Here is a 16,720-nt window from a genome sequence, read left to right as displayed (position 1 = left end):
TCTCTTAATCCTCCAACGTTGTTGGACTCTATTAAATTGAATCTAAATCTTGTCTTTCTTTTGCGAGCGTCATTGATGACTATTCATTGGGAAAACTGAAGGAAATCACGGATGGATGCTATTAATGCTTCCTCCAAAAATGCTTTTTTGTCAGGTTTTCTACGGCTAGAACAGAGGGAAGCATTGTTCATTTTCAATTGCTTTCACGAATCTTATGGCGCCGGTGGGTGGGGGGACTTTTTTATTCATGAGATAATGTGAAAGGTGCCGAGATGCCCGAGCTAATCCTTAACGGCTTCAACTACTGGGTTAATAGGTTATTTAACCCATCCCACCTCTTATCCCTCCTTCGCCTCCCCACCTTCCGAGCACTCTCTCCCTTCATTCCTTTTCCCACAAAGGAAATGAGCCGGGAGATGCCGCCGCTAGTTGTCTCTGCACGGTCTCTTACATGGACGAGGAACCGAACGGGTTTGGAGCCCTTCCCCCCCCAGGCGAATATCGAGCTCCGAGAGGAAATTGCGCGGAAATTGCACGACTTAAAGTGGGGGTTTTGCGGAGGTGAAAGGGACGAGGGGGAAAATATTGGGGAGGCGGGAAATGCGGTGTGGAAGGTTACTAATTATTCGTTTGCAATTCCGTATCTTATTTTTTTACCTTAGATTGTCTCGCGTTAAATTTTCACTGGAAGATTTATCGGTTGAAAACTCGGGTAGTCCCATTTGAGAGATGATTAGCTTTAGATTTTAAGAACGCCGTCCATAAAATCCTTCCAATTAGATTAGCCCTGGGTTTATCTACCCAGTCCGCCGAAATGCCAAGGCACCGCAACACCGCAGTGTATTTCGAAGTATTTTTATGGGAATCTCTCTCTTTTTATTGCCATAAAGGGATATCGCATTGGCATTTTTTTACGTTACTTGGGATGTAACTAAAAAAAACTGCATTTCAGGTATGAATATCGTCCGTGTATAAAGCGCATGCGTAGTACAATAAGATGTTTCATAGTCGCAAAGGTGGGCTCCTTTCTAAAGGTGCCTGGTGTTTTCGTTATATCGCAACTTCACGTCTATGAGTCCGTTAGGTATTCTAATCCCTAGTTTGGGTTAGTGTGTGCGGAGAACACTTCTAGTGGAATACGGGCCGGGACGTTAAATAGTGTGATCCGTTACCGCCTTTCGTCAAGAGTTGGTTAAGGCCGTGGTCTGGTTCCTCCCCACCTTCCCCCTATTTCAAAATCAACCATTTATCCCTAACGGTGCAAATGAACTTAACTGTCGATCATTTCCACTAATTACCGCTGCAAACTGCTCTTAGCGTACTACTGCTAACTTCTTTACGCCTGTATTTTTTTAATCACGTAAAACATACTATTGAAATTCAACTGATCAGTCAGTAAATATCATTTTGACTTGACATTATCATGAAACCAGGCTAGTGGTCAGAACAATTTAAGCTTTAAAGTTTGCGGGGATCGAGATGGTGCGGGGGCTAACGTACTGGCTTCCCACCCTGAGGGCCCGGGTTCAAATCCCGGCGGTGTTGAATATTTTTCAGAGGTATCTCGATCCCTACTTGAGGTGCTTTGTGGAGGGCACTTTGAGTGAGTACGCCGTCCGTCGGATGGGACGTTAAGCTGCGGATCCCTTGGCGCCTTTCGTAAAGAGTAGGCAAATGCCGACGCCGGGTGTCTCTCCACCCTTCATCCTTTCCTGTCCATCCCCTATGGCGCAAATGACCTCAGCTGTCGGTCGCCTCCCCTAAATACTACAACTTTAAAGTTTGCACACACGAAAAATTTAGTTAAAATATAGAGAAATTAGTGCGTATTCGTAGTAGGGCAAACTAAGGGATGTGTTCCGTGTAAATTTCGAACAGATTGATGATAATATGACTTGATAAGAGTTGAGTAGTCGACGGCTCCAAAGGGGGCTGATCGCGCAGAAACCTTAGTTGGAGTGCCCCCTCTGCCGACTGAAACACTCCTACTTTCGGAGGGTGATATATGATTGCTGATCCGATGATGATGATCCAAAGGTTGCGAGCTATCATCTAACCTCGGAAATGGATGTTGTGGTGTTCTATAACCATATCCTGATCCACAGTCACAGCTGAGAAGTCTTCGTTTCCATCCCTATCGTCTTGCCGTATCATTACAAATTTTCGTAGTCACAATAAAATAGGCTCCACATTGAATTTTTCATGTATTTCCTTTATATCTTCTTTTAAGGTGACCGTCGTCACCTCCCTCCCATTCGTGAAAGCTTCTTTAGGTAACGGAGTTTTTATTTTTATGTCCGTACTAAATGGGTCGCGGTAGTCCAGTGGGTAGAGCGTTGGACGGCTGACCGGAGGGTCCCGGGTTCGATTCCCGGGCAAGGCACTCTGTGCACCTGCAGCTCCACCCAAGCTGACGTGATTTTTCGGGTACCAGGTCTTCCTGGGAAACCATAACCGGCACAGGGAAAGGAACTGGCCCCCCTACCCTGATGTGTGAATTTTCACACGCCGTATAGGGCTTAGTACTGGGTGATCTCTACCATTACCTACTAAACCGACCTTCGGGTTGATTACTGTGTTTATGGTTTTTTATGGTCCGTACTAATTTGTCCACCTTCTCCTGTAACACTTCCTAAATAGATGAACTGCGAGTGACAGCCATAGAGGTATGTGCACATTAGATATTTCCGTGCGGAAAAGGGTTTAAATGCGCCATTTCCACTTAGCCTGTGCGTACCTATTAGCTTTGAAAATTTTGCGACAGATCCGTAGACGTACAGGACGTTATGCGATTAATAGGTTTTGTGGTAAACTGAAAATATCTCTTCAGGAGACTAACAAAATAATTCGTGAGGCTTGCGGGGACTCAGCTCTTTCCTACTCACAAGTTTCGAGGTGGTTAAAGGCCTTTAAGGAGGGCCGGGAAGAGGTCCACGACGAACAACGCTCTGGGCGGCCGTCAACCAGCAAAACCATGACAACATTGTGGCTCGTGTTCGACAATTGTTGGACTCTGACTATCGATTGAGTATCTAGATGGTTGCCAATAAACTGAAATTGTCTTCTTCTGTTGTATTTTGCATTGTTACTGAAAATTTAGCGATGACGAAAGTGTGCGCCAAGCTCGTTCCCAAGGTGTTTGCCACAACGCGCTACGAGTCCGCGAGTTCCTGGCCAAACACCAGGTTCTAGCGCTGCCCCACCCCCCCGATTTCTTTTTGTTCACTCAGATTAAGGCAGGCCTGAAAGGAACCCGTTTTTCGTCCATAGAAGAGATCCAATCAGCCGTGACGGAGACCTTGCGAGAGGTCTCCGAAGACGCCTTCCAGGGCGCGTACCGGTCATGGCAGAGTCACTGGAAAAATGTGTAGAGGCCCAAAGACAGTACTTTGAAGAATTTTAAGTGTTTGTGCAAATCTGTTCAATAAATTGCTAAAAAAATAATTGCATTACTTATGGAACGCACCCAGTAAATTCATTTGTATCGTGTGGAAAGCGCCGTCTCGGGTCAAGGCCTCCACGTATCGCATGTTGCTGGTGGTGACCGAAGTCACATTCCCCGGCTCATGCATCGATGTCCATTTTCGGTCGGTAGTGGGGTGAGAAGGGGAGATGGCGCCTCCGGTAAGCGGCACCACAATTACTGCTGGCGTCATGTTTTGAAGTGACCTCGGCGAGGCATGAATGTGAAGCATACAATGCCGTAATTCGTTACTCCAGGTTCGAATACAATCCTGTCGAAAACGCGTTCTCTGCCTCACTCCTGTGTCCCTTCGTCGTCAAGGGCGTCACGGCGGAGTAAATGCGTCCCATCGCGTCATTCGCGTTATCTCACCCGATCGCGTCTATCTCGTCCGTCCATTTCGACTCGTGTGTCTCTGGGTTTAGGGTTGTGCTCATCGGGTCAGCCGTCTGGATCCCCTTCGCTCCGGATGTAGTCGCGCCAGACCCATTCGTGTGCACGTGGGCAGAGCCGGCAGTGGGGTACCACGCGAGGCGGGGTGAAAATCTCCCCTTGTTAGGTCGAGTTAGAGGCATATTAACACGGGGAGTACTCGGGTCTAAATTCTGGAACGAGTCTCGGTATAGGTTTCCGTCTGGGTTGAATACTTATTGAGAAATGTCGCCCCTTGGGTGAATTAGGACATTGGTATGGAATAACACGTCGTTTTTAACATTTTTGGGGCTTTTCGAGGTCTAATCCTTGGGAGACTCGAGTTCATTTCCCTACCATATCCCGATACAATGTAAATTGGCAATTGCTTTTGGGTAGGGGAGCTCCTAGCAAAAGAGAAAGATGACGGTTTTATAGTATTAGCAATCAATTTTGGTATTGTTTCATAATTAAAAGGGTAATAGTATTTGGCTGATGTAAGTATTGTGAAATGCAAGCAACAAAGTTACAATTGACGTTTTTCACTGTAGGTAGATAGTGGCTCCATTACTTTATTATGGCAACGTTGAATACTTCCGTAAAATTTAATTATTTTTTATGAAAGTGGTATATACTGGGCTGTGTAACTTGAAACAGACAGGGGTGTACGGTGTGTCAAGGATGACAAACGGGTGTATTTGCTACGTTAGAATGAAATACTGGAAACCGTTGGGATCCAAGTTTGAGACTAGTGGGAGTTTAAGATCCTTGGTATAAATATTTAAAAGAAACATTTTTCTTTTAAAATTTTATGTTTTCGTGTGCTGGGGAAATTTATTTGGTCGAAGTTTTGTTCATTTAATTCATCGACGACAATTGGAATTTTTTAAACCGTAGAGAGCCGAGTCGACGTCTAGGTATCAACCACACCCTCTTTCAGACTGGTAGAAGTCGTTAAAAAACCATAGGCTCCTATTTTCATTCATTTTTTCTAAAAACATTTTCTCCTTAAAACGCGTAACGATCGAATTTCAACGTAAGATGCTCACCCTTGGTCTGAATTTTTCCGACGGGTAGACCAGTGTGTCTCGAAACTGGCGAAAGATGTTCCAGTATTACTTTGGACAAGGTGTGATTGAATTCGTTCGAATTACCTCAAGTCCAAAATTGACCGTTACGGAAATCGTGGATTTCCCTCGTATTTCACCGATCGTTCCATAGGAAAACCCCTTGGGGTTTTGGCTGAGGGGGTTGGCGAGGGTGAGCAATGAAAGCTCCGCGTTCTTTAATGTTTCCGCTTTCTCTCTCTGGACTTCATTTAACCCTCCGGCCGAAATTATCTCGCTACCATGTCCCCTTCTCCCCGTGGTCCGCTCCGTAATCTTCCCTCTTCCTCCCCCACCCTTCCTGTTTCCTATCTCCTCCACCAGAGTCTCAGCCGCCGCATAATCCACTGGACTGGATTGATGTGGGTGGTTATTATGATGGAAATCTGTCCACCCTTTTGTGATTAAAGCCTTAAGTCCATTAAATCAATTATCGAAATTACAGTCTGCTAGTATGTGTGTACATTAATGTTTCCTTTCGCAAGATAGGATGTACGGAGAAAGTTGAGCGAGAACGTTAGAAAGTCTTGTCAACCATTTTTTTTAAATTGGAGTTATTACAGCGATCACTCTCTTCAGCTCCCCTGGGGGCCCTTGCGTGTCGGAGTTGGTGTCGTAGTTTTTCGGTAGAAATGAATAAAACATAAATATTGAAGAGTGTTTGGAAATTAAATGGTCTTAGAAACTTTCTCATCCCTCATTGTATCGGCTCCAAGTATATTTTTATAAACATGCTGGGAGTAACACGAGGAGCGCGGCATCCTGGTTGCCAATTTCTCGGCTTCTACACTATTGTATTTCCGTATAAAATTATAGGGTTAGTTTCAGGAGTTACCTAGTGGAGACGATATTTTGATAAAAATCAACTTTAATTCCTCATTAAATTAACAATAGCACAACCAAGGGCTTTGGAACGTTGAATTTTATGTGGAATACAAAGTGATTTTATCTCAATTTCACTTGGTAATTTCTGTCTGAACTGTCCCAAGTTTATCCAGACTTTCAGTTGGTCGAAGGGGTAAAATACGCGATTGGGTGTCATGTTTTGGTTATTGACATGCGTTTATGAGTTGTTAGAAATCGAGTCGGCGTCCCATAGACTTCGTTAAAAACTTTTATCTTTGTCGCCATGGTCATTTTGATCATTTCTTGCGCGTGAAACTCGACCAAGGTTTTATCATGCCGATGAAAGTGTCAACCGTTTGTGCGACACAGTTTTAAAATTTAGATTCCGCGCACGTTTTCAGTACCATATACTTTTGTGACGTAGTTCCATTTGTTCACTTGGATGTGGCGGTCCCGATTTACTCCCATCGAAGTCTCTGTCTCTCTTGGCGATTGCCGACTCGGGAGTAGACATGAAGTCCACTTACGAGTGGGGAAAGTAAATTATCCGTAAGTGATGTCATCTAGAGAGTGTTCGATTTATTGACGAGTGGGATGTTTATGAGACTTTGGCTTGAATAAGGATGAGAATGTAAGAGGAAAATCAATTATCATTGCGAATAAGGCAGGATGAATTATGTGAGAACTCGCGGGTACTATTACAGCCGTCAACTGATAATATGGAGTCCAAGTGGTTAGCTCACCGGCTGGGATATATGTTTCTTTTGGTAAAATGTGTTCTCGTCTGTGACTTTGCGTGTCATTCGACTTATCATCGCAAACTTTCAATACTGCATGTTGCCGTCAACATGGCCTTTTGCAAATTATTAGAAATGTCTACCTTAGGGAAAATAAATCGGTATAAAATTTTGTGACGGTTATAGAAAATTTTAATCGTGAATATTTTGCGAGGAAAATTGTTGATCAACTACGGAGGCGTAATTTTGATTCCTTTTTAAATACTATTAAGGCTTTATTCCTTCTCACCGAGACGTGTTTTCAGGTGGAATCTTGGTAGGACGTGGTGTCAAAGAAGTGGTCGGAATAGAAGAGGGGTCTTGCGTAGTGCAGAATTATCGTAATCATTCTTACTCTCATGCTTGGAGAAAACGCAAACTTTCGTGGCATATTTTTTAGAAGTTTTCGCGAGTTTGAAACGCACTTTCACATCGTGTGCAATGGTCAAATCACTTGGGGTTTCAGGTCGTTAGCTGCTTCTTGTGGCATCTAACGAACGCTCTGTAGTCGGAAGATTTAGTGCGGCTCGTGGAATTGATGAAGCGAGGAAGAGGAATGGGTAATGGAAAAAAAAGAGACTTTACCCTTTAAGTCCCATAAGGATACTTTTTTCTGCGAAAGGCGAAGCAACGAATTGGAAAATGTAAAAAAAGTAATTTTCAATACAATTTCGATAAATCCTTAATGCATGTCCCTTCGTGCCAATGGAATACCTTTTGGACCTGCAATCAGCTCGTGAGTCATTCATTACACGTATGGATTAATCTTTATTGACCATGATAGGGTATACCGAACAAGTTCACGTAAATATTTCGTTCTAGCCGACACGTAATGAACCTTACTTAGCAGCGTCCCCTCACACTATTAACAATTCAGAGAAATTTACGGAGGAAAACTTCGAAGGGATTGTTTTAAAAGTCTTATCCCTGCCGATATGAAGTCGAGAAAGAAGATCTCTCATGCCAGAGGTTTAAAATGTTCATCCTGTTCGTATTCCAGCTCCTATTTGTATTTTTGTGGCATTGTCACCCTTAGTCAACACGATGTCGTTTCGCACTGCGGCGTTCTTTTTTTTTGAAGCAATTAGGTTTTCAAAAATGGTCGCTAAATGGTTTGAAGTTGAATGAACTTTGAAGAATGAACTTCCTTAAGCTCTTTTCTCATGCGTTTCAGCGTAGAGTCCTGCGCGATTTCGATCCAATTTCACAGTTATATATGCCATCTTTTACGGAAACCTGTCCGTATAACACAGCTTTTAGATGGAAAAGCATCATTGATTGATGGAATGCAGTGTACTCCATTGCTAGAGTGATTAATCTTTTTCGGAGTAGCTTCAACCCTTGTTTTTCCTGTGGAAACGGACGTTCTCAAGGCTTCCTTTTCGTTGTTCAGTTGATATTGTGTGTGTGCATTTTATTTTGATGGTATAATGGAAATAGATCTTCGGATTGCTCGCTGTGGTGATTGTTAACGTCAGTTCCCAAATTTTCATTATACTTTTGATTTCGGTTATGGCTTACACCATGTTGCCGGAAGCTATTATAAGTTTCCTATTTCCATTCCCATATGAGAACGAATGAAGTTTAACGAGGAATTGCAAAGTGTAATGCGTGCGAATACGACAGAAAAAAATTAAATGGATGACCGAGTGCCCACGGGAGTAAAAAAATGAAGAAAATGTTTATTGGTGCTGAACAAAAGGTGAATTATTGGATTAAATGTGGGAATGGAGGGCGGAAACGGAATCACAAGTCTTCTACAATTTCTTAGTTGCGATGTCCTCCGATTAATCGGGACTTTCTCTCTTTTCGGGTATTTATGCAATTATGCGAATCATGGCCGTATATTGTTATACTAGGTATTTTGCACATTCGATCGGAAAGTTGGCAATAATGGGATGCGGTAAGATTTTTATTGCTGCTAGAACATTCGCTTAAACTCCGAAGAATGCGTTTCCCAATATCAGTGAAGGCGGATGGGAAACTCGTGGAATCTTTAGAATATTCCCTCCTTTACGCAGGTGACAAATTTCAAAGTGAATCAATCGGTCAATATCGCCTTGATTGGAGGACGACTCGTTGTGATGGCATCTTTCCTTCCGTCGATGTGAAAGGAGGTAGAAAGGTTCGTCACCCTCTATCGGGACCCCCGCACATGACAACCCGTTCTGTTCCTCCTCTCGAGAGATTCCTCCTTCTGTTTTCATTAAGTCCTTCAAGAAAGTTCGTCTCACGGTGGGAGCTTTCGTTCATCCCGACTCCAACCCTCTCCCCATTTCGTGCCGTCGTTGTGAGTCCAGCAGCCTCTCTCTTTTCTGGACGCATTTCGACCCCGCTTCTTCCTCGTTTTTTTTCATCTCTCCTCGAAATCTCTTTTCCACGCTTTTAGGACGGGCAGTGATGGACGAATCGTTTCTTTTTATTTTCTTTTGCGCTTCTAGAAACACGACGAACCCCGCGGCATCCCCTTTCCCCCTCCCTCAATTCCATCCCGGCCGCGTTAACTCTTCCCCTCGTCATGAATGGGACTCGGGGAAAAGCGTCCCGGGCGTCGGACCGGCCGGACCCCCTCCCTTTCTTAGCACTCGGGCGAGGTATTTGCCGTGGTCAGACGAGTCGAGGATTTTCTAAGCGAGTCCGGCATGCGAGTAACACTGGCCTCGATGCGTGGAAAAAGGAGCTCGCCTATTCCTTTTAAGGGAAAGAGTTGGGAAGAAGACTCTGGTAAGGTAGCTCTTCTTATTGTAGTCAGGCAAGACCATTTTGAGGTTCCCGGAAAATACTGACCTATCTGTAAGGGCATGTTTGGCTTTTTTCCCCATCCCGCTCGATTGCACCACCCCATTCGCGGCATAAAATTTCTTTTTACGGTGACAGCCTGAACCGCCGCTGGTGTAAAAAAAGCATTGTTCCATTCTCGATTTACTTAAAGACCTCGAGAGACATTTTCAGGATTAACAGCCGAGTTAAAGAACTTATCTCCATTGACTCTCCATGCGTCGCTTAGTAGCGAAATATCTTCGGACATCCCCACTCGAGTAGTTTTTTTTCAGTTGCTATTCAGGTTTGGATGCTATAAAGACTACTTAGGTGATGAATTATTTCCTGCTTCCTTGGCCTCAAAGTGTCAGTGGTCATGGTTCTGTGAGCGATGGGTAAAAATTTTTATATTACCCTAGTTAAGAGAGTTTTCCTTACCTTATGGTGATATTTTAGGAACCGTGGAAATGTATATATATTTTTTTTAGTTTTTAACATTCTTCAGTCTCTAGGTCAACTCCCTACTGATCCGTCTGAATCGTATACGTGTTATTTTGCGCTTAAGCTAATGTGTGTGGTTTTTTTGTCTATTTGTGTACGTATCTATGCGTCCGTTTTTTATACCGGTACTGACTTTGCGAGGCTAGGATGGCGAGGCTCTGGTATTCATAATGCATTTCCGAAGTGATGATACCCATTCAAACAAATTTACATGTAATATTTTATTGTAATGTCGTCAAAATTGTCAACATTTCTCCAGGGACTGCGGCGATTATGCGTTGTTATCAATGATGTTTTTTATGTGCCTAATATATCGGATTACGCACTGCCAGAAATTAGGCACTGCTTCAACTTCTTGTAAACCTCTGTTTTAATGCTTTTAATTATTTTCAATGTTTCTTAATGTTATTTACAAGTTTAGTTATTGCACGTGATCCAGGTTGAATGTATTGCAGTGTTTTTTTCAGTGTATTGTATATACGTGATGCTAACGTTGTTTTTCATTCACGGTGTCTTTCGCATCCGAAAGCAATTTTGTTTTGCCTAATCCTCACATTAAACACCAGCGTACTACTCCACTCAAATTTTCTATATCCCGGCACCCTGGATAACAAGGATTCTCGTTGTTTTACTGTTTTAGCATCGGGCCAACTTTATGTCTTTGCTATGTTCGATTCAATGCACCTAGAATGGTGATGTAAATTGAGTTATGCTTAATTGTCTCGTTTTCGTCGTCGCAATGAAAATCTCATATTACATTTGCATTAGAACTACGATTTGATAACATTTTGCGGTGTGTCGATTCGCATTCTATGTACCTTCAACTCCACGTGGAAAGTTTCGAAATGCAAACAGCTGTTCTCGGTGTGCCTGTGTATCCAAATCGAGGTTTTATGTTAAGATGGAATGTTATACGTATATCCTAATTTGCTTCGTAATATCGAATTGCAACGAAATAGAAAAATAATGCGTTTCCAATGGACGTTCCGTTCGATAGCAATCAATATTTAGCAAGCCTAACATGCTAACCAAAAATCTTCCGATGACTTTAAAAAAAAAAAAATTAATCGCGAATCGCTATTCTTTTGTCCATTAGACCTTAACCTTCTCCATGTCTCCAATTCAGTGTTCAGAATTGGGTCCACCTGTTAATGTCCCCCCCTCCCGTGACTGGCAAAGCCATTATGTATTCTCACTTGAATTCTTCGTCAATTCTATTTCCTTCCCCGTGAGCAGTCTTTATAAAAAGACTACCGTTAGTTGGGCCACGTGAGGAGGGAAGAAGTGGAGTGGAGATGGGTAAGGAGACGAGGAGAGAGAGAGGGATAGAAAGAGAGGGAAGGGATGATGGAGGAGTGTGAGGAGGAGGAAGGTCGGAGGAGTGGGTGGAGGCAGTGCGTGGTGTGGGTGAAGGGGGGGGGGGGGTTGGCGCCGCAGTCAGGCCAACATTTCGGTGCATAGACGATTTTCCTTCCTTCTTGTTGTCGCTATTTCGAGTACGGAAATAGCAACGGCTCTGGTTTGCAACCTAATGTGTCGTTGATGAATTTTACATTTTGCGACCAAAGGAGAGGCAAAAAAATTCAGTCGAAATAAATTTTAACCAATCAATTTTTAAATTAATGATTCATTCGTTCTTGTGGTCGAGAGATCCCACGATTCAGCAGAAACAAATGCAACGCGATGGATGCAGACAACTGGACTCGGAAATATGATATTTTTTCACAATTACCGATTATTGTCTGAAAAAAACTAATGACTTCGAAAGCCAAATAATTGTTTTGACGGACGGACATTTGTTGGCGTGATATCGCAGAAATCGATGTTTTGTGCTAATTCCTATTCAGGAGAGACTGCAAGAATGCAAGAGATATGCGCTGGAGATCGTGTGTCTGGCTATTTTTTTGTGCCATTCGGATGGAATTGGTGGTCAAATATTTGCACATGTCAAGCGTACCAACCGGGAATACCGATTTTTCTATTGTGACCATCCACTTAACTGACCGCGTTGGCTTTGAATTTTTGAAACTGAAAATAATAATTTAATGCTGAACCTTACGAGCTACCTTGACTTGAGAGCTTCCTGGATAACTCGAAGGTCGAGGGTTCAAATCCCTTTTGGGAATGGATTGATTTGGATTGTAGGTATGTCAGGAAACAAAGGTTTCAGTAAGGTGCAGGACTCTCGAGTTTCACACAGGTAATTTATCCCTTGTATGGGGGGAGACCCCATCTAATTCTTTGGCCGTGAGGAAGAGTGGAATCCCGCACCCGGTAACAGTCTACGATTAATGCAAAGATACAGCAGGCCCACAACTGAAATCTTCACCCGACTAAGTGTCCTTCGTGAGAGTTGTGACAGTAATGCTAGTGTAATATGCCTTCCCACGCCAGTGGATCTTTTATGCGAAAAGTCATTAACGATGTAAACTCAGCCATTCCGGTTTCTTTAGTCAATTCCTGAATCGCCTTTTATGTTATCAAAGACTTGACCTTATGCGAGGAAACAAAGGTTTTAGTAAGGAGCAGGACTCTCTCAAGTTTCACACAGTTAATTTATTAGGGCTCCACATTGTGCGGCGATCAGATCACCCGGATTAAATTAGAGACCCCAGAACTTGGATATTTATATGTTCATTTCTTATCTCATACAATTCGCGAGCATAAGGGAACCCATAGGGAAAGTATTCCAGCAATTTTGAGGGAGAAAGGTTAATTCTAATCTTCCAATCCTATCACGGACACAAACATCGCGTTTACCCGAAATTGCGTAATGAAGGTGATTTTTGTAACATGCTCCTCCACACGGCCCAATGGCGGCTAACAGTGTAGGACTTTGGACGTAGATGTCATGTGAACACTTCCGAAATTTTTGTTTATTAGGATTCACACCGTAATTCTCCCGATGTGGTTGTGTCTTTAGTCGACCAAGCCGTCGTTTTATGTAGCACGCGCAAAATGTATGCCGTCGAGATCAATTTTGTGATGTGTGATTAAAAAAAGTAGCGAGAATATAAAATTTTGCGCTCTATTTCCTTTCAATCAAACACGACTGTTTCTGCACGCAGCCAGTTTGGACAGTGAGTAATGAGTATTTACGACGATATGACAGACGAGGACGTTACCCCGCCGACCCCGGTGGCGGCGGGGTAACGTCCTCGTCTGCCATTCCAAGGGTCGCGGGTTCGATTCCCGCCTGTGTGAGTTTTCCTCCACCTAGGGCTTGGGTGTTTGTAAATGTATCCATTGTTATCGTTGTTAATAGTTCGATGTAAAGGCCAAAATGCGCTGTTTTCGGACTAATACTGAATAAATAAATAAATTACCTTTAAATTTATACGTAATTGGCACGAGTCGTATCGATGGAAACGGTCAATACTTTGGGAAAACAACTCGCGGATTTTACACCGCGATAATGCAACACCTCGCCCTTCTCCCATTTGGCGTGAAATTTTTATCAAACATCAACTTGGGGTTCAACAAATGTTTTTCGGAGTGGAACAAAGTTTTCATAAGGGTATTATATCTGATGGGAATCACTTTGTATTGGACAATATAAATAAGGATGAATAAATGAAATATTTTTGAAATCTGAATGAAAATTAAATGTCCATGGTACGAGTTGCTCATATTTAATAGTCAAAGCTCTTTCAAGTTGAATTCACAGCATGGGCGGGCGTGCCTACCTCGTAGGTCTGGCAAACCAAGAATCTCGCTTCGGTCAATGATGAAAGTGGGTCCTGGGAAAGGTTTTTTGGATTGAAACTGCTGTAAAACCCCAGGCGTGGGTGCGTATGGGGCGGAAGTTTTCTTTTTTCTCCGTTGGTACGTACTCGGCCGGAGTTTCAGCATTTAAAGCGAAAAATTCGCCCTCGAAGCCGTTGACGCCCGTCGCGATCTCGGCACGCATGCTCCAAACATGAGCTTTTCCTCTTCCCCACTCTTTTTAGCTTGCTCGCGAAAGTCCGAAGAGATTTTTAACGCTTATTCCGCGGAGTATTAAGGGAGGTCGTAATTGCCGCGTCCCATCGCGAAGCACGCAAGCGGTCGTGAAGAGAGCGGGTGGGCGTCCCGGATTGCAGGGGTGGAGTCGGGAGAGAGAATGGGAAGCGAACGGAGAACTGAAGTGTGCCCAGGAGCGTGGAAAGTCCGGGCGGCTCCGTTGTCTCCTCCCGCGACACGACCCTCTTCCCGAATGGGACGAGGAGGGAAGGCGACGGATGAATTTGAGATGTAAGCATCGGAAATTTGTGACTAAGAGCAGGAAAACGTCGCCTGAGAATCCATGTGAGGACGTAAAGAGAAGATTAATCGTGACTTCACCATGGAGAAAGTCTATTTATGGATCATAAACTTATCTTTGAAAGGAAATGAGCTTAGTTTGGATGCTGTTGTTGCGGAGAAGAATGAAAAGGATTCTCCCGGATTGGGAGGAAGACAAACTGAGAAGTTACCAGTTACTCTTAACTCTCCAGCCTATCCAGCACTAAGCAGTGTTGAATGGGGTGGATGGAGAGAAAAAGTGGTTGGGATAATTCGAAAATCACAGGAAAATTGGACTGAGATGATGTTCAAAGGTAGCGAGAAGTACGTAAAAGGCGGTTATGGATGGCAGAATTTTAGGTAAGCGATGGTAGAGGAAGGGAATGGGCTTGGAGGAGCGCGAGTTGGAAAATATAGGAGGGTGGAAGATGGGATTCTAGTCGGGAAATCGTTGCTCTTATGGATTCGGTTACATTCCGTAGGTCAAGAAGGATTTATACTGGTTTGCAGGACACTACATAATCGGGCTCTACCTGTTATAAGTTGAATGTAATTCTCTGCTGTCGTGGAGGAAACAGTGATTTCAATACTGATATGTGTGAATCATTTTATGCATTGATTACTTATTATACACATCCAGAATCTAGGTATAAGTATTACTGAATGAGTTATACGAATTAGATTTTCGGCCTCACGGAGGTTCGGATGTCTTCTTCGCAACGAATCTGTTTCAATGAAGTGTACGTGTGCATGATGAAATAACGTCCAGACAAAATAGTCGATCAAAACCACGAGCATACATGTATTTAAGATTCATCCAACGACGAAGGATTATAACTGTGCTCCCCAGGTCATTTTAACGGAAAAATGCGGTATTCCTAAGTAATTTCCGAAGTATTCAGTGTTAGAGTAATCTCAAAGAAAGTAGGTGTAATTAAATTTCAGGAGTTCGGTTTTGATTCATGGAAACGCGCGAACAACAAATTCAGTGAGGTCATGCTCTGATTTAGAAGTGGGCTCGCAAACGAAGTATTCAACAATGCCGGTTTTCCCGCCAAATTGACCCACTTCGGAGTTCATGTTGCACACATCGCATGGATTTTGCTGCGAATTTCTACTTTTGCTCGTGTATTATTATAATATGTGACGATTGAAGGACAAGTCGTTCTTATTTCATTCATGAATTACCCTCCCCGCCGCCTTAGATCTCTTATGTATTGTCTTTAGGTTTTCTGAGTAAGGGTGTGGTGCGACTGGCTATTTAGATGCCGCTTGGTTTGGTATCACGCTGGGTTTATCTCTTTCTCGACTCCTTCGCCTCCCATTGTCCTCTCTCCATGTCTCTGTAGCGGATGCTCCAGCATTATATTATATTGGGCAAATCCCTTGCTTCCCAGCTGATAATATTTCAATTAAATTCTTTAGATTCTTTTGGGGGAGCTGTCGGTTTTGTTCACTTTCCGCAGTTTTCTCGACTCCCAGTGTTGATCGTCAACAGGGGATAGAGAATGATATGGTGAAAGGTAGAAAATCGAACAGGGTTTGCGTTCGTAAATTACGATATGGTTTTTTTATTGCGAACTTTCTTCGCAATCGAAGGAGGTAAGCGATATATTTAAAAAAAATGATGTAGGTCCCGTCGGGCGTTCGTGTTTTCGACGCCGTTGAAAACCGCTGAGCCCTCAAGCGGTGCAGATGATGCCGACCGATTTTTACGATCTAAAATATCCAGAGCCATTCGTGTGAATCAGAATGTCATCTGCTTTTCCGGGACTTGGCGGTCGGAGCTGAGAGCTCTTCCGAAGAATAGAGCGTCAAGTTGGTCGTAGTGCCGACGACTGCCAGGGGGTCGGGAAATAGGCGAGGGGGGGGGGGAGAAGATGAGGTGTAATTTGTCGAAACCGTTGGTTCGGCACGCGAATCGGTCCATGGCGCGTGGGTTATTGGTTTCACAAATCACAACAAGGCGGGGATGGAACACTTTTTCATAAGTTATTGGCTTGCGTGACGCTCTGTTTCTTACGCATTCTTCCAAGCGATGTCTCCGAGTCCGTCGGTTCCGAGGGAGGACCTCGGGTGAGAACAGTACAAATCAACGTCTCCTGTCGTCATCGATGCTCACTGATCGTTTTTTTCGTCCTGACACATACGAATCGGCTGTCTATGTCATTATTACAGCTATTACGTCTCCTCAGTAGTTTGTAATCACGTGAGTTGCTTGGTATCTTTGGAACTTGCTCTAGACTACGTAAACTCCCTTCGACCAACTGTTGTTTTTCCACAATCGTTTACTCGTCAGTAATTTCCTTCATCGATGTTCATGATTTGAATTTCTTTGAAAAGGAATGGATCTTTGATCGTCTCTTTTTTCATTGGTGAAAGAGAAATGGAAATCGTTCAACGGATGACGATGGTTTCAAGTTTCGTTTGTTGTTGGCGAAAGTGAGTATAAGTAAGCGGGATAAGTAATTAATATCATGAAAATCGTAATAAAAAAATACTTGCGGTTTTAACTTTGTGGGTAAGGTGCGCCATCACCGATTGAGCCTCAAACCAAGTCATGTCTATGATTTCAGTGATAAAAAAAATAATGT

At 43.3% G+C, this 16,720-nt stretch overlaps 1 protein-coding gene across 2 annotated transcripts in view; it reads left to right on the top strand.

The window, feature by feature from the left end:
• LOC139696288 (serine-rich adhesin for platelets) overlaps positions 1-16,720 on the top strand; it is a 233,605-nt gene that overhangs the window by 120,253 nt on the left and 96,632 nt on the right. The window lies entirely within an intron of this gene.

Source organism: Hetaerina americana, unplaced genomic scaffold (assembly GCF_022747635.1).
Source record: "Hetaerina americana unplaced genomic scaffold, ioHetAmer1.1.p SCAF_7, whole genome shotgun sequence".
Classification (NCBI taxonomy): domain Eukaryota; kingdom Metazoa; phylum Arthropoda; class Insecta; order Odonata; family Calopterygidae; genus Hetaerina; species Hetaerina americana.
This window is presented reverse-complemented; position numbering and strand designations above follow the sequence as displayed.